This window comes from Anomalospiza imberbis, chromosome 17 (genome assembly GCF_031753505.1).
Source record: "Anomalospiza imberbis isolate Cuckoo-Finch-1a 21T00152 chromosome 17, ASM3175350v1, whole genome shotgun sequence".
Lineage (NCBI taxonomy): Eukaryota > Metazoa > Chordata > Aves > Passeriformes > Viduidae > Anomalospiza > Anomalospiza imberbis.
Window position 1 is genome coordinate 8,917,381 of NC_089697.1, and position 20,980 is coordinate 8,938,360.

Genomic DNA, 20,980 nt, shown 5'->3' on the forward strand with positions numbered 1-20,980 from the left:
CACCTGAGTGTAGCTTTGGAATGACAGGTTTCCAGTGGCAAGGCTTTGCACCAGGATTTGACAGTGTAGATGTCTGATTTGCTGGCTGTTACTTGCACTGGGAAAAGGAGTAGCCTTGGCTGGGAAGAGTTTGTGCTGCCAGCAGGGTTTAGAGCAGAAAACTGCTGGGCAGCCCAGGAAAACAGCCCCCATGTCCTCCTGCTTTCACCGGCCAGTTTGCAGTGCTGCTTTGCTCCATCCCAGTTCCACCTCCCTTTCCCTGCTTTGATTTATTTGCAGACACTTGGGTGTCAGCTCCTCGTGCCTTTTGCTCCAAGCCTACAGCTTGGCTGCCCCTGGATCTGGCATCCCTGTGCCTTGGCATGAGCACTGCACAACCTCTCCTGCTGCAGGACCCCGTGGGATGTCTTTTATGAGGGTGCCACACTACAAGTAACCCCTCTAAAATGGAAATTGCCCATTTCCAAGCATGGGATAAAAGCCTTCTCTCTGTGAGTTGACGTACAAGCTTCTGACAAATTCTCTCATGTGCACATGCCACCTCCTCCTCTCCCTTGCTTCTGCCTTTTTTCCCCCCCATGTGAATGCAAGAGATTTGACACATCATATTAGGTGATTTCTGTAGGTCTCATTTAAATACCACTCCTCGTTTGGAGATGCTGTTGGGGATAAGGTGGGCTCGGAGGCAGCTTCGTGTGTTGTGCAACAGCTCAAATCAGGCTCAGCAGCTGCAAGCAAGCCTTTGATCACTGCTTTGCACAAAACATGAACCTCTCTGAATCAGCTGGCATTTCCATATGGGAAGGGATGCAAGATTGTATGGAATGAGGTGGGGGAAGGCTGGATGTTACCGCTGTGCAATGAACTGCTGAGGAGCAGCACATCCATTCTCCCTGGAGGCTGTGTTAACTTGTCGGGGGCAAGGCTGGGGAAGAGGAGGCTTGTGCTGCCGCTGGGGATGGAGAAGGAGCGTGTTCGTGTGGGTCTCAGCTGCGATGGGAGGCCTGTGGAAACGAGGGAGAGGAGGGAGAACTAGTTTTTAGGCGAAGATTCTAACTTTCACCCGTCCCTACGGGGAGAAAGGTGATTTTTAATGGGGTCTGGTTTATTTGCAGACCAGCAAGAAAGGCTTCGCTCCTTGCACGATCCCGACTGTGCCATTTCAGACACCAGCTCCTGGCCAACATCCCGAACATCCAACATCCCTGGCATCCAGAACCGCTGCGTGTGAGAGAAATGCCCGGGGCAGGAGCAGATCGGCCGTGTCTGGAAGGTCCAGAGAGGGCCGGGGGATGCAGGGAAGGAGCCGAGCACACATCTTCTGACAGAGCAACTCAGCGCCTGCTGCGCATCCTGCATCGGCTGCCGCCTCCCGCAGCCTCCGCTGGGATGGAGAGCGAGTGCCACCGTGTGCCCAGCAGCAGCCATGGCTCCTCCCGAGCACGGGGTCCCTGTCCCTTCCCCAGGCGCCTCCTGCCCTTGCAGAGGGGCCAGCAGCCCCGGAGACAGGAGGGGTGGGAGCCGGGCTGCAGCGTGCTGCGCTGCCGGGCAGAGCGGGATGGAGCCGAGTCAGAGCGGCAAAGCCAGAGGCAGACAGGGGCGATGGGCTAAGATGCTGAGGGTGTGAGAATGTAGGAGAAGATCCCTTTTGGTTGTTTCGATAAATGCCAGAGGAGAGGGAAGCGGGGCTGGACTGGCAGGAGGAGGCAGAGTTGCCTCCTCAGTTCAGAATGAAATTTAATTCGAGCCACAGTCATGAAACCAAATTCGTAGCCCAGGGCGTGTGCAGGCGCAGGATACTGAATCATTCATCGGCGGCTCGGTGACACGAACGCCACCCGGCCCTGGCACCGTGTCCCTGCTGTCCCGCAGGAGAAGCGACAGTGGTGCCATCCCGCGGCCACCTGGCCCTTTGCAGGAGGCACGGGGGCTTTGTCCCGCTCTTGTCCTCTCTGTCCTGCAGGAGCCGCTTCTGCCTCGGCTGTCCCTTTGTGCTACAGGTGACAGAAGTTTAAAGAGGTGCTGCAGCTCGGGCTGGGCGGCAGCTGCCCTGGGGCTGCTGAGAGGGTTGGGAGAGCGGGCTGGGAAAGCCATCCCTGCGCTCCCCCCGGCCCAGAGAAGCTCCACAAACAACACGGGAGAGCTGTAACATACAGGCAAGCTCTGCAGGAGGGAGGCTGCTGTGCTCAGGGTCCCTCACTTTCTGGTGGCAAAAAATCTGGCAGCCCAGGCTGGGAAAGCTGTGCTGCAGGTGAGGTGAATTGTCCTGACAGCCTAAAGAAATCACCTCTCCCTTCCCTTGAGGGTAGGGCATGGTTCAGGGTCCTTGAGTGAGTGCTCTGAATCCCTTTGCAAGTCCTCTGGACAAAGAGACAGCTGCAAATTATATATATTATGTATATGAATATATACATATATATTTATATATATAATAAGTATCTAATTTCAGATGCACCTGTATAATAGACATACAGTGCTACACACATCAGATTATCGATGTTTTCCTGTGTTTCTGCAGATGTACCCAGGAAGGTGTGCAGTCAATTGAAAGGGAGCTATTAGGAGCTGACAGAAAAATGTCAATCCCTCTGGGCTGTCACCTGAGGGTATTATACCTTGGTAATGCTCTCAATTGGTTTAGAGCTGGCTTGGGACAAACCATGTGAGGAAGTAATCCCAAATAGGATTGTTTCCATAGGACTGATGAAGATACATCCCATTCCTATCTTTTTAGGAAAAAATGATGCTTGAATTTGACCTCTTCTGTTGTGATGTCTCAACATTGTTTTTTGTATGAGGACAACAAGGCACTGCATTCTTTTATTGTCACTTGAACAGTGGCACTTTTCTGGTCCCTGTGGAGACACTGATGAACCCTCTGGGTTTAGGAAAAGACATGAAGATGTTTGGGGGCTCTGCCATGTTTTCAGGAGAAACAGATGTGTGATGCCACCTTCTGCTTGTGGCACTTTAAGGCTGAAGGGACCAGTGCTACCTTGGGACTCCTGCTAGGTGCTTTCCCAGTTATCCTCCCAGGGCAGGAATTTCTCCTTCTTCTCAGGCTGTTCCACTGCTTCTCTATCCTTTCCACCAGAAGGAATTTTCTTATTACCTGAGTTATTCTTGCTGCAGGTTGCTGCTGGTTCCCTCTCCTTGCAGCAGCCTTTTATGCTCTTCACTCTTACCCTCTTGCTTTCTTAGGTTTACCCTCATGTCATCAAAAGTCAGGCCTCTGCCCACATTGGTTTCTCCTTATCCTATTTGCAAGTGGTGCCTGTATTTCTTAATTTAGCTCAAATCCAAGGCCTCCCTGGCACACACGGTGGGCTGACGAGGCTCCATCTGCCCTGTGGTGATTTGGGAGTAAAAGACGCCTATTTTTTAACCTATCCTTGGTGGCTGATGTCAGGACTTGTACAGGACGAGCCTGTCATGTGCAGAGCCATTCCCTGAGCAGTTGTCATGTGGATGTGGAGATTGGTGCTTTGTGTACATCTACAACCAAGAGGTGCTTAGAGGGTGGAAGGTAACGCTTCCTTCGCACCCCAACTTGGCTCCAGCCATGCTTTTCCCTGTGGGGAGGAAATTCTGTCACTCCTGAGTGTGGGGGAACTGTACAGGGGAAATAAGAAGATGATTTCTGCTCCGTGGTGACTCTATCATAGAATGGCCTGATCCAGACCCATTGTTGCAGCTCATATTTTCCCCAAGGCTTTCCCACCAGGAAACTGGACTAAAGCTGTGACTGGCACAGGAGAATATCTGATCTTGGATAAATCCTCCTTCTGAATGTCAAGGAGGTGGTGCCTGTGACTGGAGGTGACTTGGTGGCAGTGCTGTCCTTGCTGTGTGACTAATGGTGTTGCTCTGGGGCTTTTTTCAGCTGAGCAGCCTGTGGGATGTGTGACTTCCTGGAGGAGGTGCCTTCAGCTGAACCACAGCAGAGCTGAGGCTCTGAGCCGACCAGGAATCACTGCAGGATCACCACCAACCACAGCTGAGGAGCTGGCACTGAAGTGGGACCATATCCTCGAGGGACCTGTGAATCCACACCGAGCAGCAAAGACGATGGAGAAGGCCTGGGAGAGCAGTTCATGGCACACGGAGCTCTCTGCAGGAACTCTCTGCTCCCCGTGACTGAGCCTTGACTTACCTAGAGAGGGGTCAGTGTAGGAGCAGGCAACGTGCAACATGAAACCGCGGCCGGCCGCGCTGCCAGCCCTCCCCGCTCCTCCAGCCGCAGCCCATGTGGCTGCTGCTGCCTCCCTGGGTGTCACATCGGTGACACGGGGAGGGCTCCTTGCAGCCTGGTGGCCCCAGAGCTTGGTGGGGTTTGTGTGGCCCCCCTAGTGTGGCTCTCACAGAGCAGGGATGGGGATGGCACCTGCCAGGCACTCTGGAGCAGTAGGCGTGGTAGCACAGGAGGGGGCTTTGTGTGAAGAGGGCTACATCTAAGTGATCAAATTTAATGAATCCCCTCTTGTCTAAGAAGGGCGCACACAGAAAGCCTGAGGGAGAACATTTGGGAATTGAGGCAGTCCTGTTTGCTGAGGAGTCTGTGCAAAACCCTCCCCAGCAGACCTGGAGAGAGAGCTGCTCCAGGATAAGCATCTGGTTTGCACAGTTTTGGCACAGCCAATCTTGATTCTCAATCCCAATCTGGGGACTGGGCCCAGTCTGCTCCATTGGGCCGGCCGCACACAGCTCCCATCAGTTACCTGCATTCCTCCAGAGCTGTCCTTGGCCTCTTGGTGGCCCCAGAGGAAGCCAGCAGCTTTCCTGCTGCACTGCAGATTACCTTGGAGTGGCTCGCTCCCTTCTCTCAATGTCAATTTTAGATTTACCAGGATGTGTCTCCCTGCACTTGGGCTCTTATTCCTCCCTACCAGCTTTGCAAAGAGCCAAGGACTTGTTCAAGAGTAGAACTGCCCTGTGGCTGGAGCTCTGCCCCCACAGGGTTGCATGGAAGAGATTGTGGGGTGTTTCCATCCCACATCAGTGAATCCATTCACCGCATAGCCCGGGGGCAAATGAGGTCAGAATGTGTCCTGTGACATTGCAGCACAGGATGGATGTCAGAGCAAGCAGGTCTCCAACACCTCAGTACCTGTGCTGATCTTTTGGGAAAGAGGGAGGAGAACAATCCAGCTTCTTTTAAGGATCTCTGTGCCCCTCCTGGTGAAGCTGGGCCATCCTGCACCTCGCAGCCTCTTGCCCCATGAGCTGCTGCAGGTACAGGGTACTGATGGAGCAGCGCTCAGGATCAGGTCCAGAAGAGGGATGGGTGGCTGGAGAGCTCGATGGAACCCTGTAGGCACTGGGTGCTTCCTCACTCCTGTCTCCTGACAGGTTTGGAGGCATGACCCGTCCACAATTTCTCAGTTGTGCAATGCCCCTGCAGCAGAACAGCTCAACACCACGCTCCTGTCCTACACGGCCCGTGTCCTCTGCTTCTTCCCTCGCCCTGCTTCCCCCAGGAGACCTACCTGAGAGTCCCTGCTTTTCACAGACCAGCTTGAAGTCAAGTAATCCCACAAAGTACGGGAAGGTTTTCCTTTCCCCCCATCCTAAGCAATGCGGGTGTTCTGCCACTGACATTTCCACTGCAGACAAGGTCGTGTGTCCCACACAAGCACTGCAGGGATGGAGGATGGAGCCATCCATGGCCTGGGTTCCTTGGACAGGCACAATGCTGACAAAAGTGGAGCAGAGATGGAGTGGGGAGGGGGCATAGAAAATTGGGTGTATGCGGCTCAATCCGGCTCTGTGGCTTTTTGCTGCCAAATAATCAAATCGTCCCTTGCCCAAGCACCGTCCTCAGGGAGCTCAAACTTAGGGCTCGCTATGTCTGTAGGAAGTTGAATACACGAGTCTTACAACAGAGATTTATTGAGGTCTAAAGCCTAACCTGAGAACCCATGTGGGCTGCTGCAGTCTCGCTGGAGACTGCGAAAGGGGATGTGTGCCACCTTGCAGGCTGCGGTGACAGGGCCGGAGGTGGCACTGGGGAGGCTGCAGTGCTGCAGCCCCTCACCTTGCCAGCCCTGCTTTTGGAAAAAAAGCAGGCTCATCATTTAGTTCTGTGAATAGTTGAGTTGCAGAGGGGCTCAGAGGGGCAGGACAGGACCCTGGACCTGTCTTGCGGTTCCGCAGAGCAGCAGGAGCCACATAGCCGAGCCCCCATGCGACTGAGGAGCATTGCAGGGGCAACGGCAAAAATAAAACCAAAAAAAGAGCGACTGAAAAAATGAAGCAAAAAGCGCCCCCCTTCCTAAAATCCCGCAGAGGGGTGTTTTTTCAGGGAGCTGGTGAACGGCATTGTGGAGGCTGAGAAGTGGGGGGTGTCCCTTTGCAGGGGAGGGGGGTCCCTCGCTCTGCAACGAGGGGCCGCTTGTCACCCCCCGCCCACGCCCCGCTCCTGGGAGCGCTCCCTGCCCGCGGCCCCCCCAGCTCTGCCCGCATTGTCCTGCCGCTCCTCCTGCCCTTTGTACGCCGGGAGCCCCCGCAAGCCCCGGCGGGGCCGGAGCGGGGCCTCCCCCCGCCCCCCCCCCGTGCCCCCGTTAATGCGAGGAGACAGCTGCCCCGCCGGGCGCTGGCGCATTGTTACTCCTATTTGTCAAAAGGCCGAGGATGCTCCATAGATCGCTCCGTGGCTGTTGTTAAGTGTAATTAGAGGGTTTATGTCCCCAATTTCCATGAAAATGAAGCTGTGAGGCTCCTCTCTTGGCATTCACCGCGTGCCTTAATTGTATGGACATTAAATCAAGGTCCGCTGTGAACACGCAGAGAGGGGCTCGGGCTGTCCCCGCTCGGAGCAGGGCAGGCGGCGAGCGGGGCTTGCGGGAGAGAGCCGGGGGGAGAGAAAGAGAGAGAGAGGCTGTCAGTGCAGGGTCCACCCCGCCGGGACCGCCGGCCGCCCTCCCCGCCGCCCGGGGCCCCCCTCCGCCGGGGCGGCCGCGGGGGCGCGGCGGGGCCGGGGGCGGCGGGGAGCGGAGGAGGGCGGCGAGGAGGGGCTGCCTTGAGGCCGGGAGCCGCTGCCGTCCTTTTCCCCCCGCTCCTCGCCTTGCCGGAGCCGGCAGCGTCCCCCGGACCTCCTCCCAGCCGCACCGCTGCAGCGCGCCCGGGCTGATGTGGAGCGCCGGGCGGGGAGCAGCCCCGGGGGCGGAGGGGCGGACAGACGGACACATCCCGAGCTCCGGCCCTACCAGCGAGAAAAATGTGGCTGGTAGTGATAATAATATAATAGTAATAATAATAGTAATAATAATAATATTAATATTAATAATAATAACAACGGAGCCGGTAGCGCCGAGGACATCTCGCAACAAGCCTCCTGCTGCCGGTGCCGTGCGGCGCGTCCCGGCACGGAGGCAGGAGCGGCGGCAAAGCGCCCGGAGATGCTTCACAGCCCCCCCCGGTCCCGGGGCTGCGGGAGCGGCTCTCCCCTCCACGCCAGGCCGCCGCCGTCCGAGCCCCGGGCAGCCGGGGGGGGAATGCGGGGAATGCGGGGGACCCCCGCTCCCTCCCCAGAGCGAAATGAAAATCCCGCTCGTGTGTTTGTCTTTGCTGGCCAGGCAAAGGAGCCGATTTCTCTCCTCTTGAAGGGAAACCGGTGGAGGTTAAACATGCGTTTCCCATCTCTCCGCTCCGCCGCGGTTGGCACAATAATAGCTTCATTTAAAAAATTAATAGCAGTGCAAAAAGGAAAAAAAAAATTAAAATTGAGAGGGATTGAAAACGGGTAAAGCAATTATACCGGTTTCGTTGATCGCCGTCAGATTTAGAGATGCCTTATGAATTTAGGACGATTTCTCTCTCTAGATATCGCGTCTGAAAAATTCTCACCCCCTCCCCTTGCTCCCCTCTTTTTTGTCCAAAAGCAAAAAAAAAAAAAAAAAAAAAAGCAAAAAAAAAAAAAAAAAAGAACAAAAAAAAATCAAAAAATCACAAGCCCATTAAGGTCGCTTGCACAAGGGGAGGAAAAAATCCTGATGCTGTTCCAAGTCAGCGATAAAGCCGGTCGCTCCCCGCCACTGTCGCCCGCACCCCGCGCTCACAGCCGGAGCCCCGCTCGTAGCGGATTTACCCACTCGTGGACGCGGCGCCCGGCGGCTCCGGCGGCACAAACTCCGCTCCTCGCTCAGATCCAGTGCAAACGCCCTCCCGTGGCTCAGGACGCTTGTTTTTGTGTAGGCAAGCTGGAGATGAATAAGAAAGGCGCCTAGTCTCTCATTATCTTTGAATTTCAGACTTTTCTTTTCCCTCTCATTTTTTTCCCCCCTTTTCTCTCTCTCTCTTTTTTTTTCCTCTTTTCTCCTCCTGCCCTGGAACAATGCAGAAGGACCTCATCAGAGTGAAAACCAGGCTCCCGCTAGGCTTTAAAAGCAAGATGAACTTGGTGCACCACCCATCTTTCTCTTCTCTTCTCCGAAGCTCTTTAAAGGGGTTATGAGGCGTCTCTCTCAATTTATCCCTTTTCTCTTGATCTTCCTAGCAGAGGGGTTTGGGGTCTAGTCCTGGCTGTTTCAGCTGATCTCATCCAGTCTAAGGGATTAGAGCTTCTTCTCCGCATCCCGGCTCTCAGCACATCTGCTGATTGGGTTCAGCACAAGAGGATTACATTGGGACCCAATGACGTCACCGCTAGGACATAAGTTCTCCTCCATTAACCAAATCCTCATCAGCAAGATGTCCTTGAAACTGGAGGAGTAACATTCAGGACTCCATCGCCAGCCCGTCCCCACCTTCCTCCCGGGCGGGCTGCTGGGGCTTTCGGAAAAAATATTGTTTAAGCTTTGAGCACTTGCAGCTGCATCAATAATGCACCGCTCCGGGCTGGAGGATCGAGGCGGCACAGGAGAACGTGTACCCTATAAATAGGGTTCTGCACCTAAACTGTTAATCAGAGGAGCTTTATATATTCTGTTGCTTTTTCTTTTTTTTTTTCCCTTTTTTTTTTTTTTTTTTTCTTGGGAAGGGAGGGGGTGGAGGGGCAGAGGGGGAGGGGAAAGCTGAATCCTACAGTTATATTTCCAAGCTCAAAAAGACATCAGCGATAATTTTCTTTAGAGCTGACATGGATGTAATTTTAAAACGTGTTTTCTTTCCTTTTTTTTTTTTTTTTTTTAAGTAATGTGTAGGATTTCACCCCCGTTCTCTCCGACAAGAGACAATGTGTCCTGAGTTATATAAAGTAAGAGGCTCCCTTTAAATATACAATACGAATTTTATATTTTGGGGTTTAATGCTAGATTTTTCTCAACGCTGCATGAGCTCAGATTCACAGGAGCGAGGACCTGGAAGGAAATGGGTTTGACTTCCAAGTGAAAAACTGAGAGAGTATATTTTTTTTCTTTAAGCTAAAACTTCCACACTGGAAAACGCCAAAAACACATATAGATTTGCTGCCCTCAACCTGCTCTAACCTATGCCGTGGCATCCAGGCGTCTCTCCCTGTCCCTCTCAGGCATCCTGCACTTGCAGTTTAGCTGGTGCCTCACTATATCCTTCCACCACATCCATTTTGTGAGCTGGGAAGCAGAGATAGGTTTGCTGCAGCTCTTGGTTAAACTTACAGACCTCATCACAGGGCGGCTGCTACAATGGGAATAGGCTCTGAGATTTATTAATTTATCTCAGGCCACCAAATTTAATCTCTGGGAAAAGAAATCATGTTTAATAACAAGCAGACTATGTCCAGTGAGTAGAGGTCTTGCTTAGAAGCCTTGCATCTGTTTAATTTTTTGGTAAGCACCCTTCTTCTTCAGTGCTAGTTATCTATCCCTCCCACTCCAAACACACGTCCCCCCAAAAAAACTGTATACAGGCACATTCACACTCATTTCTGTGACAGGATGTGCAGGTCTGTGGCTTTCTACATGCCCTTATTCCCTACCTAGAGTAACTTTCATGGCCAGCAGTGCTGTGCGTGTTCGCTGGCAGAGCTTTCAGGTGAGGATTTATTTGCCTGGGTGGATTTCTATACACTGTGGTATTTTCCTTCATGGTAGGAATGGTGTAAGGTGGGGGAAGGCAGGATACAATTGTTTTGATGGAAGGTATCTTGCTCCAGTGCTGGAAATCTCTCCCTGCTGCAGCACTATGAGCATTTCCAGGACAGCTGGGCAACAACCGCTGGAAGTGGTATCTATTTATTCCCTTCCCCGCTGGAGCAAAACAATTGTTTTGAGGCTGTTGTCTCCCTCGCTCCCGTGCCATGCCAGGCCAGGCTCCGAAGGGGAAGCCGCCTCCAAATAGCAGCTCGTAAAAAACTGGTGGGCCCCGTTGCCTACTGAAATACTCTGCAGGGAGGTGAAATATCACCTCCCAAACTCAAGAGCCATATTTACAAGGCATCAGCAGCATTGAGAGCCCCTGTCCCTGTTTGTGTGCCTTTTCCTCTTCCTCTTTTATAATGCTGCGGTTCATAACAAGCCCAAACCAGGGACAATCAGCGTTTGACATTACACAGCAAAAGGAATTTTACCTTCGCTTTTCATCTTCTGAAACTCAAAAAAAAAAAAAAAAAATCTGCTTATTTAGAGCCTGTTCCATATTGACCTATTTACTCCACCAGACCGAGGCTCTCAATCTTTTATCGATTTAAAAGGAAACAACCTAAACAAATTAACACGGAGGAAAACGCTCAGGTTTACCGTTTGCACGGGGCCTGTCCCCGGGAGAGGCTCGGACCCGGTACCCGCACCCAGCCCCGAGAGTTCTGCTCCGAGCCGAGGACGAGGGATGCCGAGGGGCTCTAGGGATGCTCGGGATGCGGGGACGGCTGGGCAGCCTCCCCCCTGCCCAGCCCCGACCCCTGGCCTCCCATCCGGCCCGGGCCCGGCCTGCCCGAGCCCCCCGGTCACTCTGTCAGCGGTCCCCTGCCCTGTGTCCCCGGTGCCAGCCCGGCGGTCCCCGTCCTCCCCCCGGCCCGGCCCGGCCCGGCCCCGCTTCGCTGTCCATGGTGTTGAAGGCGCGGAGCCGCAGCAGCGGCGCGGGGGCGCCCGGGTCAGCCCTGGGGGGACACACGGGACACCCCCGGCTTGTCCCTCGCCTAAGACGAGGCGGTGTTTCGCTCCGTGCCCTTCCCGACAGGTTCGCACCCGGCCGGAGGGCCCTGCGGGGAGCTCGCTCTGTCGGTCTGTCTGTCTCCGAGCGCTCGCTCCTCCACCTGCCCCCGTCCCCCCGCGAATCCTCCCCGAACACCCGAGGGGCTGATTTTGCTCTCTCCTCCCCCGGTGGAGCGGGGTTGGGGTATTTTGAGCCTCCTGTCAATGCGAAGCCCCGTGGTAGTGACTGAGCGGTGTCATATGGTGGGGGGGGGGGGGAGCGCTGCTGCTCGGCAGGCTGGCAGCAGGGTTTATTTCTCCTTTAAAACAAACCCACCACCGGCTCAGCCCCTCTAAAGTTTGCCATTAAATACCCTCATCAGCTCATCCCCCGCTTGTGCGGCCCTGCAGCCTTTTCCTGATCCCGGGCTTTAAAGGCAGGCTGGGTTTGGTTGCTATTTTACCAACACTTCCAGTGAGACATTTTGTCTTAAGCACAGCCCTTCCTTAATCTCTAATGCAGCATTTCTCCAGCCCAGAAGAAAATAGTCAGATGATCCGTAAAGGGCCATTTTTTTTTTTCCTTTTTCGTTTCTTTCTTCTTCTCCTCCTCTGTCGCTCTCTGCCTTTTTAAACCTACCACCTACTGTTGCCCGAACAAAGAAATCCCAGAGACAAGCAACATGCCTCCACTTTCCTTTCCCTTTCCAAGCCCCTGCTCCACCATGCATAGATGACCACATTAGAAAAATATACAAGATTGAACCCCAAATCAACTGCGGCACAACAAACGGAGGAAAACGTGCGCTCAGCCCCGTCCTGGACAACGTGACACGCACGCACACTCACAGACACCACACACGTGCTCTCTCACACACACACACACATTGCAGAGTGCTAAAAACCACCCCAAAATCTCATCCCCCTCCTCATTTCTGCTGAATAAGTCAATAATAACCAGCCTTTGTCTGTCTGTAGCCACCGGGACGCGGCCCAGGCACCGGAGCAGCGCCGAGCGACCGCTGCCCCGTCGCCAGCCCGAGCATCGCCTCGGAGCTGACCCACAGCCTGGAGGAGAAAGCAAAATCTCTTTCAAATGAAGCCCAGATCTCTTTCAAGTCTCAGACAAAGGTTTCGCGGGTTCTAGGCCTCTGGTTCCTGCCCCAGAAATCTCTCAGTGTAGGAAAGGCATCAGCAGAGTTTGGTCCCTGATATAATTTCAGACATTCGTCTACAATTTTTTTATCTTTCTTAGAAAGCAATTCATTTTCTTAGAAAGTAATTACACTTACAAGAGGTTTGGGAATCAGATTTTTCTATCAAGTCTCCTCTCCCTCTTTTCTCTCTCTGTCTCCTTTTGGTCTTCTTAGCTGCTGCAGGGCTTTTAAATTTTTTTTTTCCAGATCTGTAATAAAAAAAAAAAAAAAAATAACCCCCCTCCTTCCCCTCTTCCCCTAGAAATATACAATTTGCTGATTTGCAAAGCCTCTTCCTATGTGGAGGAAAGCTGCCTGCTCTCCCCACGACTCGCTTTCCTGGCCTCCCAGCTCCTTGAGAAAAGAGGAGGGCCTTGTGCATTACAATTCCATTCAATCTCATTCATTCTTGCCTCTTTCTAACGGTCTTTGGACAGCAAATCCACACCAACGGGGGGTCCGAGCCCCCTCCCCAGGCCCCCCCAGCCTTAAACGCACACAATAGCCGTCAGCTAACAGCACAGCAGCAACTTTGAAACATTCAAGCTTCTGAAGTGAAGAATGCCCGCAGCTCCCCAACCCCCACCCCCGCCACTTCTTCCTAGGCTTGACATTTAAAAAACATATAATGATCTTAATTTTAAAAAGGGGAAGGGGGAAAAAAAAAGTCCTCACTTGGGTCACACTTGGTTTCTCAGGGCAGAATTCTGGTGTCAAGATATTTCCTCGGCAGGAGAGGATTGCTCCATCACATAGCTAATTACCTGCTTCCCCTCTTGGGCTCCACGCTGCAGAAAGGCTTTTTTCTTCCTTCCCCCCTTTCCCTAGAGATGTTTATTTGGTCGGATCAATCACCAGGATACTTTCCAGCCTAATTTTTCCTGGTCACCTCGGGAAGGCACAGCCGAGGGCGGGGAGGTGCTGGGGGCGTGGTGGGGTCCTGGGTATTGTGTGCTGCGCTGGTGTGGGGTTGGGAGTGGGGTCTGACATCCCCCGGTGTGGGGGGAGCAGGAGCTGTCCTGGGGTCTCCCCTGTGCCTGGGGGCACCCCTGTGCTGGTGTCAGGGGGTGCACAGCTCCTTCCCTGCTGAGGTGGCACGACTGGGGTGTGGGGTTTGTTCTGGCAGGGATGGGGGGCCCTCTCTTGCCCCACCATGGGGGAGGTGTCTCCTGCCTCTCAGATGGGATGTGACCAATGAGCCACCAACCAGTGTTGCCCCTGCCCTGCCCCTGCCAGCCTGGGCTAGGGACATCAGGCCTGACCACTTTGTCTCCATCTCCAGCCTCTGCTGGCTGCTGCACAGAGCCAGGACCAGCCTTGGGCACAGATTCCCCACACCAACACCCCCAAGGTTTGAAGCTTGTGTATTTCTCCTCTTTGCATTTTCTGGGAGAAGAATGTTGTTTTCATCATCTCAACCTGCTGATCTACCCTTCTTCCCCAAGGGGCACCCCTGATCCCAGCAATGCTCTCCCAAGCTCCAAGACATTGTCCCAGGGTGTATCTTTCCCAGGAATGGGGAGGAGAGAGTCTGCATGAGTCCCCAGTGGGGTTCTCACTGAAATCCTGGTGGTTTTGGTTCAGGACTTCAGTGGTGGTGGCAGGGGGTCACTGCGCTCAGCAGTGGCCTCACTGGGTTTCCAGGCACTGCTGACTCCCCTGGCCAAGGCTGCAGCCACTGTCCCCTCGCTGGTGGAGGGGACAGGCCAAGTGATTCTCCTGTCCCTCAAGGCTCAGCCTGGCTCTGCTGGCACCCCCTGACAATGGGGTTTCCTCAGAGTGGGGAACAGGGCAGCAGAGAGACCTCCTGGTTTGGTATGGCTTCAGAAAGGGAAGGAGAAAGGGCTGAGGGAAGAGGAAGGGGAAGGGGAAGGAGAAGGGGAAGGGGAAGGGGAAGGGGAAGGGATGTGCAGTGGGGCAGGGCTCTGCTGTCCCTGCTCGCTCCCACTGTGGGATTTTGCAGTAGTACAAGCATTAGCAGGAGGGGGAGGCCACAGCTTCACTGCACATATTTAAGGGAAAAGTCCAGTCCTAGAGGCAGCCTGTGGCTACTGCAATTCTTTTAATACAATTAAAAATCAATGACACTCTGTGCACGCACACAAATAAACATCACCTCTCTGCATCCCTGCTTCCCTGCCCACCCCCTCTTGGAGCCGGTGGGGAAGGCATCTTCTCCAGAGCCTGTTCATTACTGCTCTACTTAGGTGGGGAATTGCTTAACTGGTCTTTCTCCAGTAAATCATATTAACTCCAAGCACAGCTATTTATAAAATGTTCCACAGCCCAAGAGTACGGCATCCAGATCACTCGAAGAAAATTAGGCGATTAGGCGTGCATAATCCGAGCCCAGCGCGTCTACGTACAAAGCCTCGCCAGCCGGGCTGCCTTCAGCTATTCACTGACATTAAAGAAATCACCGGGTTTATTGCAAGCCCAGCCTGGGCCTGAGTCCCAGCCAGGGACAGGGAAATAACCTTTTGCAGGGCAGAGCGTTCCTGGATGGCTTCTGACGGCTAGGAAATGAAGCCCAACCTGAAAAAGTCTCCCCTCCCCAGCCCTGCTCCTTCCCTTCCTGCAGAAGGGCCCCTCCAGACATCTAAAATGCAGCACTCAAGGCTGAGTTTCTCCCCCCTCCTTTTGCGACCCATTAAACGTCTTCTATACATTTCCTCTTCATCTTGTCAAGGCCAGTTGCTCTATGACTGCTGGTTTCCCAGGCAAATCACACCAATTTCTGAGTTGATGTTGAAGGTCCACATTGGCTCAGCAGGGGTCCCAGCGAAGCACTCATCCATGGAGCCGGAGGTCAGGCTCTGCCCTGCTTCGCCAGCTGAATTATTATGATTTTTTTTTTAAAGTCGTGTTGTTCTTTGAACATTTACAGATCTGTTGGTGGTGGGGATAACAACAATAACCAAAGGAAGGGCGTCCTCACTGCAGACACGCTTCTGAGCCTTTCTGAGAGCGAGGATGCTGAGCGGGATGCAGCTCCTCCAGCTTGCTTTCAGCCAGAACTCGTAAAGAGAGAGGTTTTCAGGAGGAGGCTGCCGGGGTGCAATGTGCAACCCCCCACAGCCAGCACAGGCCAGAGCTTTGCCCCAAGCACCCGGCAGCTGCAGGCGCCCGCTGCACAGCCGCGCCCCTCGGGCTCTGTCCACGCATGTCCGAGCTTGCATTCACATTTTAAAAACATCTTTTGCTTAAGGGTGTCTGGCTGCCTCATCTGTGCCTGGCCCGGGAGCGTGGCACACAGACAGCCGCGGGCAGCCCGTGTCCCTGTGCAGGCTGGCACACTCTGGGTGTGCACGGGCAGGAGTGTGCGCACTGCCCCACACCCCCAGCCCTGCCTGCGCAGGGCTCAAAAGAAAATAAACCTGGTTCCTCCTTTTGCACCCTTATGCTCTTTTCCCCTCTTTTCCTTCCCCTTTGCCAGCTTTAACATTTTTAATTAAATTACAAGCTTCAATAATGTTTTCCTAACTACAGTTCCCTGCTTCCTTGTGGAGTAGTGTGTGGAAAGGTATAATTTTGCAAACAGTTTCTTTAAGAGCTGGGCCTGAAGTACCATCAGCAATGTGTGTGAATAGAAAAAGAAACACCTCCACAAAAGAAGGGATTGTTAATGGAGGACAATCCAAAGGGGGCCCACTAAGGCCTGTCCTTTACAATAAGGATGGAGGGAGATGATTTGAATGCAGGGGGCCCTACTTGCAAATCTGGACAAAAACAAAATGGTAATAAGGGTTGAATCCCTCACTGGTCAAAGCAGTGGGCAGCAACTGGTCTCTTTAACTCCCCCCACCCCCTCCTTCTCCCAAATCAGACCCCAAACAAGAGGAACTCTCCTCCTCTTTAACTTTATTTCCTTGATTAGCTCTAAAAAAATAATCACCCGGGTGGACTTGGGGGAAATTTTTGAGGGCTGTTTGAAAGGAGAGAGCTCCTGTTCTGCAGGTGCTGAGGGGACGTGCCTCGCTGCGGGCAGGTAAGCACCGAGGGGCTTCTCTTTCTTAGCACGGGGTTGCCGAGGCAGGAGCTGGGCTGCAGCTCTGCAGGGCCCTTCCCATCGGCGCAGGGAAGGCTGCACGTACGGATGCTCCGCTGAGAGGCTCTTGCCTCCCCGCCTGCCCTGCCTCCAGATGTTGCATCATTTCGCGGGGTCAGTTCATTTTATAACACTGCTTGTGGCTCCCTCATCTTGGAGCCAATTAAACCCTCACGTTTGGGGTGGGGGGGTGTGTGGGGGGAATTGATGATTACAGTGCTGTGTTTAAATACTGCACTCTCCCCTTATTTAACAGGGTTTCTGGAAAATGCTGGGAGATGGCTCTGGGAAAGTGGGTGCAGGTTCTGCCTGCACTGAGGGCTGTGGGAGGGGGGTCTGGCTGTGAATGGGTCCTGAATGCTGGGAAAGGGGGTGCGAGGGCTGGAGACATCCCTGGCTGGTGCTGCCCCCCGCAACTCAAGGACCCTCACAATTCCCTGCCCCACATCCCCATCCCTATCCCTCTGACTTTTGCTTTCCACTGCACTCCCCCAAACTGAGCCCAGCTGTGGATGTTCATTCAGGGTGGGGAGGTGCAGGAGGGGGGTGGTCAGGGCTCCCCCCATCCCTTGTCACAGCCTTTGATGCCCCAGGCCTGGTGCCCCTGCCCTACTCTCTGCTCAGGGCACCCCACAGCCAAGCACAGATCTGCCTTAGGGGGGGAAAATGGGAACAAATTCCCTCATGGCTCTGGTGGGCACCGCCACAGCCTCTCTCCCATGCATGTGACACTGCCCATGTGTTGGGGCAGCTTTACACCTCCTTCCTCATGGGAATGCTGAGTGAACTGGAGTTTATTTGTATACTTATATAACACAGAGATAGTGGGGTGGCACATCTCCCTGCATGGCCAGGCTGTGTGTGAGTTCATGTTGTGACACCCTGCATGCTCCACATCCCCCCAGCTGTGTTGGTGCAGCCTGCAAGGCTCACTCAGAGCCTGAAGGACACATCTACTTCATGGAGGTATTTTACAGAATGGATCTGTAAAATCCCTACAGCTCCCGTGGGCTCTGAGCCGGGCTGGCTGTGCTGCTGTCCATCTGTCCAGACACAAGGACATGTCTTGCCCTCAGAGGTGTCATTTCCCCATTTCATGTGTGAATTCTGGTGTTGTTCTCTCAGCTTCCCCTGCAGAAGTTGAGCAGCTCGGTCATTCCTCCACTTGGGAGTGGTGACTGAGCAGGGGCTGAGCCAAGGCTGAGCTGGAGACCCCCACTCAGTGGGGCTGGAGCAGCCCTGTGCCCCCTCCCTCTAACCCCACATCCCTTCCTGCAGGTATCTCAATACTCAGTGTCTGGGAGAGCAGCCTGATATTAGGGAGTGCCCCCAGGTATGCTATGGGAAGAGCTTTTTCCTAGGAAAAAAAGAAAAAAAAATAGAAAAGCACCACATTTCTGATTGGTTTTTTTGCTCTTAGGAAATGTGTTTATCCTGAGCCACCCCTAGGAATGTGGTCCTGGCCATGAGGGCTTTGGAGAGATCGTTTTACCCTAAGGAAGGGGGTAAAAACAGGGTTGGCATTGTGGGTTTCCTCCTGTCTTACTGAATCAGCCCATCTCTAGCAAAGGTCCCAGTAAAGGGATCAGGCACGTTCCTGTGTCTGATGCCACTCTCCAAGCAACTGCTGAGGGGACAAATACTCATTAGTGCTTTCCTGAGCATTCCTGTCTTCCTCTTTCACCCTTCCTTTATTTACCAAAAGCACTTAGAGGGAGAAAAAAGATCTCCCACCCACCTCAAGTTTCACCTCTCCTTATATATTTACCCTAAAAATACGAGCTCCTAACGGAGGTAGAAGCCTGTTTGATCCAAGAGAGCTTCCCAAACACCTTCAGCTGGTGTGAGCAGCCCGGCAGCGGCTGCCGGCACTGCTCCGAGCCGCTGCAGCAGCGCCTGAGCCGCAGCATCCTGAGCTGGGGCCGCGGTGGGGAAAAGGCAGCGCAGGTACCTGCGGGTACCACCCCGCAGACACCTCTGCCTGGCGTTCCTCTGTGACAACAGCGACAATCTGAGCGAAAGGAACGCACCTCGGAGTTGATTAAGACAGAGTAAAACTCTCATCTCTGCTGCTGAAGCGTCACCTCCGTATTTTCTCCAGCGGAGTTTTAGCGGGGGAAAACATTTTGTGTGCACTGAACTGCTGCTTTGGTGCTGCCTCCAACCATCAGCCCTAATTGGAATTGTGGGTAGAGGGGTTCATCCCAGGGGTTGCTTGGGCTGAGTTGGGTGTTGTAGTTTCCAGAGGGAAAAGTGTGCATGTGAACACAAGCCCCGGTGCTGCGGGAGGGGTGCTGGGACGCCGGGGGATGCTCGGGTGTGGGGGTTTGCCAATCCTGCTCCCCTCCGTGAAATGCGATGATAATCTCACATTAATGCCGAGATCCAAGGCAGAGAAATAATGCAAACTAATTCTTTGCACGGGGAGGATTCGTATAATGGGAAATTCAAACTCCAGTGTTCCTCCTTCAGACAAAACAAGACCGTATTTAACAATGCCTTGTTAAAAATAAAGAGGAAATCTATTAATGTAATAACTAAATTGCTATTATAGGCATCAAAGCACCCTGATGCTTTGAGGTAACTTTGCACAACATTAAAAAAAAATAAAATCCCCCACCATCCCGCCTCACCCAAACGCTGCCATTTTACTCATTAATTTTGTAATTAATCAGTTAAGAAGTTCTGACTTATTGGATTAAAGGGACGGGGAAATGCAATTCCGCCCAGCCTCATTTTAATAGGCGATTGTGAAATTGCTCTTTTGAGTCTGTGCCTCAGCTCCGCGCCGGGGTGAGGGGGCGGCGGCCACGGGAGCCCCGGGGCCGGGGGGACCCTCGGGGGGACCCTCCCCGCTCCCGGCTCGGGGAGGGCTCGGGGAGGGCCCAGGGAAGCGGCTTTCACCGCTTTGCAGCTGGGGAACAGCAGCGCTGAGTGGGCACAGGGCGTTCTCCTGTCCCCGCGGTGCCCAGGGGCTGCGGGCGTCGCTCCCTGCCCTCCGCAGCCGCCTGCGGACACAGAGGGGGCTCTGCCGCTCGGCTCGCACAGCCGGCCCCGGACACCGTCCTTGGCCCAAAATGCAGGGACAGAGACCCTATTTCCCCCCCCACCCGAGCCTCCCCCGCGCCTGTCTCTGCTCTCCCTGCCTTGCTGTCCCCGCCCTGTCCTTGCTCTGCCTGTCCCTGTCCTGCCTGTTTGTGACCCTGTCCTGCCCTTGCTGTCCCAACCTGCCCCTGCCCTGCCTGTCCCTGCCTGTCCCTGTCCCCTCCCTGAGCCTCGGAGGTCCCCTCCAGCCAGTGGCCGCTGTCCTGCTCGCGGGACAGCCGTGGGGACAGCCGTGGGTGGGGTTGGATGGAGATCGGCTGCACTTTGGGATGGATAAAGCGCAGAGCCCACGCAGCCATCGAGCACCCGGGGGTGGCTTTCGAGGGGATCCGGCCTCTGCCCATCACCCATCAAAGGGTTCTTGGCTTTTTCCCTAAATCGAGCCCTGAGTGGACGAGGCTGGTGTGTCCCCAGAGTGACAGCCCTGAGTGTCACAGCCAGTGGCCCGGTGACCTGCTCCAGGCTGTCTCCTCCAAAGACGCTCGGGGTTTGTCCTTCCCGCGGTGACCGCGCTGTCCCAGCGGGCAGGGCGTGCAGGGAGCGCTGCAGCCTCGGCTGCCGGCGAGCGCCTGCCCAGCCGTGCGGACCGAGCCTGGGCAGAGGCAGGAGCCAAAGCAAACAGCCAGGGATATTTCTTTATTTTTTATTTTTTTTTAACAATACACGCTTTGCAATTACACACGTCCAATGGATTATTTCTCTACCTCTGCCTTTGATCTTTTCAAAACTAGACAGCTTTATAAATATCATCCCTCTGTTTTCAGCCATTTTGCAGTTCTTGTACAATTAATGTACTGCAGCAATCCACTTCTTTTCTTCTTCTTCCAATTCTTTCCAGAGCAAACAGGCACTCCTGTCCACACTGTCCCGGTGAGATTTATTTCTTCACTCTGCTTGTGTCATTACCAACACCCTAGGATAAAATAGTACATATTTTGCTGGACAATTTTGATGAAATCGAGGATGAGGTGTAAACCCGCTGCCCCGACCTTACCACACAAAGTCTCTTTCTATTATTAATCTGTAAACTCCACAAAACTTACATACATAAATGCATGATTTAGCTAATTATTTACTAAAGATTTTTTTTTAGCAGTGCAGCAAATCTCTGGAGTTTCTGCATTTGCTTTGCACTTAAAAGAAGTTGGTGCAAATGAAATCAGCACATTAAAGTGCATCTTTCATTAGAGGACAGGGAGCAGGGAGGAAATCTGTCCCACCTGTCTCCATGCCATTTATCAGGTGACCTTGGAGCAGTTCATTCATGTGGAGTTCTGTGCTTGGCTATTCTTATTCCTCATATTATTATCTCCTCTTCTTTACCTCCTCATTGTCAAAATTCCCAGCCTCTCCCAAGGTACTCAGGGAAAATCCTCAGGGTTAAAGCACTTTCCTTGGCTTTGCTGCTAGAGATGTGGGCTGGTGCCTCCAGAGCTGGAAGGGGCAGAGGAATGGGAATCCACACCAGGCTCTCCAGCACTGAGGCAAATTCTGCTTCTCATTTGATGGAGGTAGTAAAAAGTAAAAAAGCAAGAGTTTTTCTAGGAGAGGAGATGGGGTGGGAGGTAAAGTGATATTGAGTA

At 53.6% G+C, this 20,980-nt stretch overlaps 1 long non-coding RNA gene across 2 annotated transcripts; it reads right to left on the reverse strand.

Moving 5' to 3' along the window:
- Positions 1-5,871: 5,871 nt before the first annotated feature.
- Positions 5,872-10,780, reverse strand: LOC137484221 (uncharacterized). Of its 2 annotated transcripts, none has more exons than XR_011004788.1 (2): positions 8,091-10,780; positions 5,872-6,836 (listed from the first exon to the last, which is right to left on the reverse strand). It is a non-coding gene; the product is annotated as an uncharacterized lncRNA (long non-coding RNA). The 2 variants fall into 2 exon arrangements; XR_011004789.1 differs by having other exon boundaries at positions 8,087-10,780.
- Between the last annotated feature and the right edge of the window lie 10,200 nt (positions 10,781-20,980).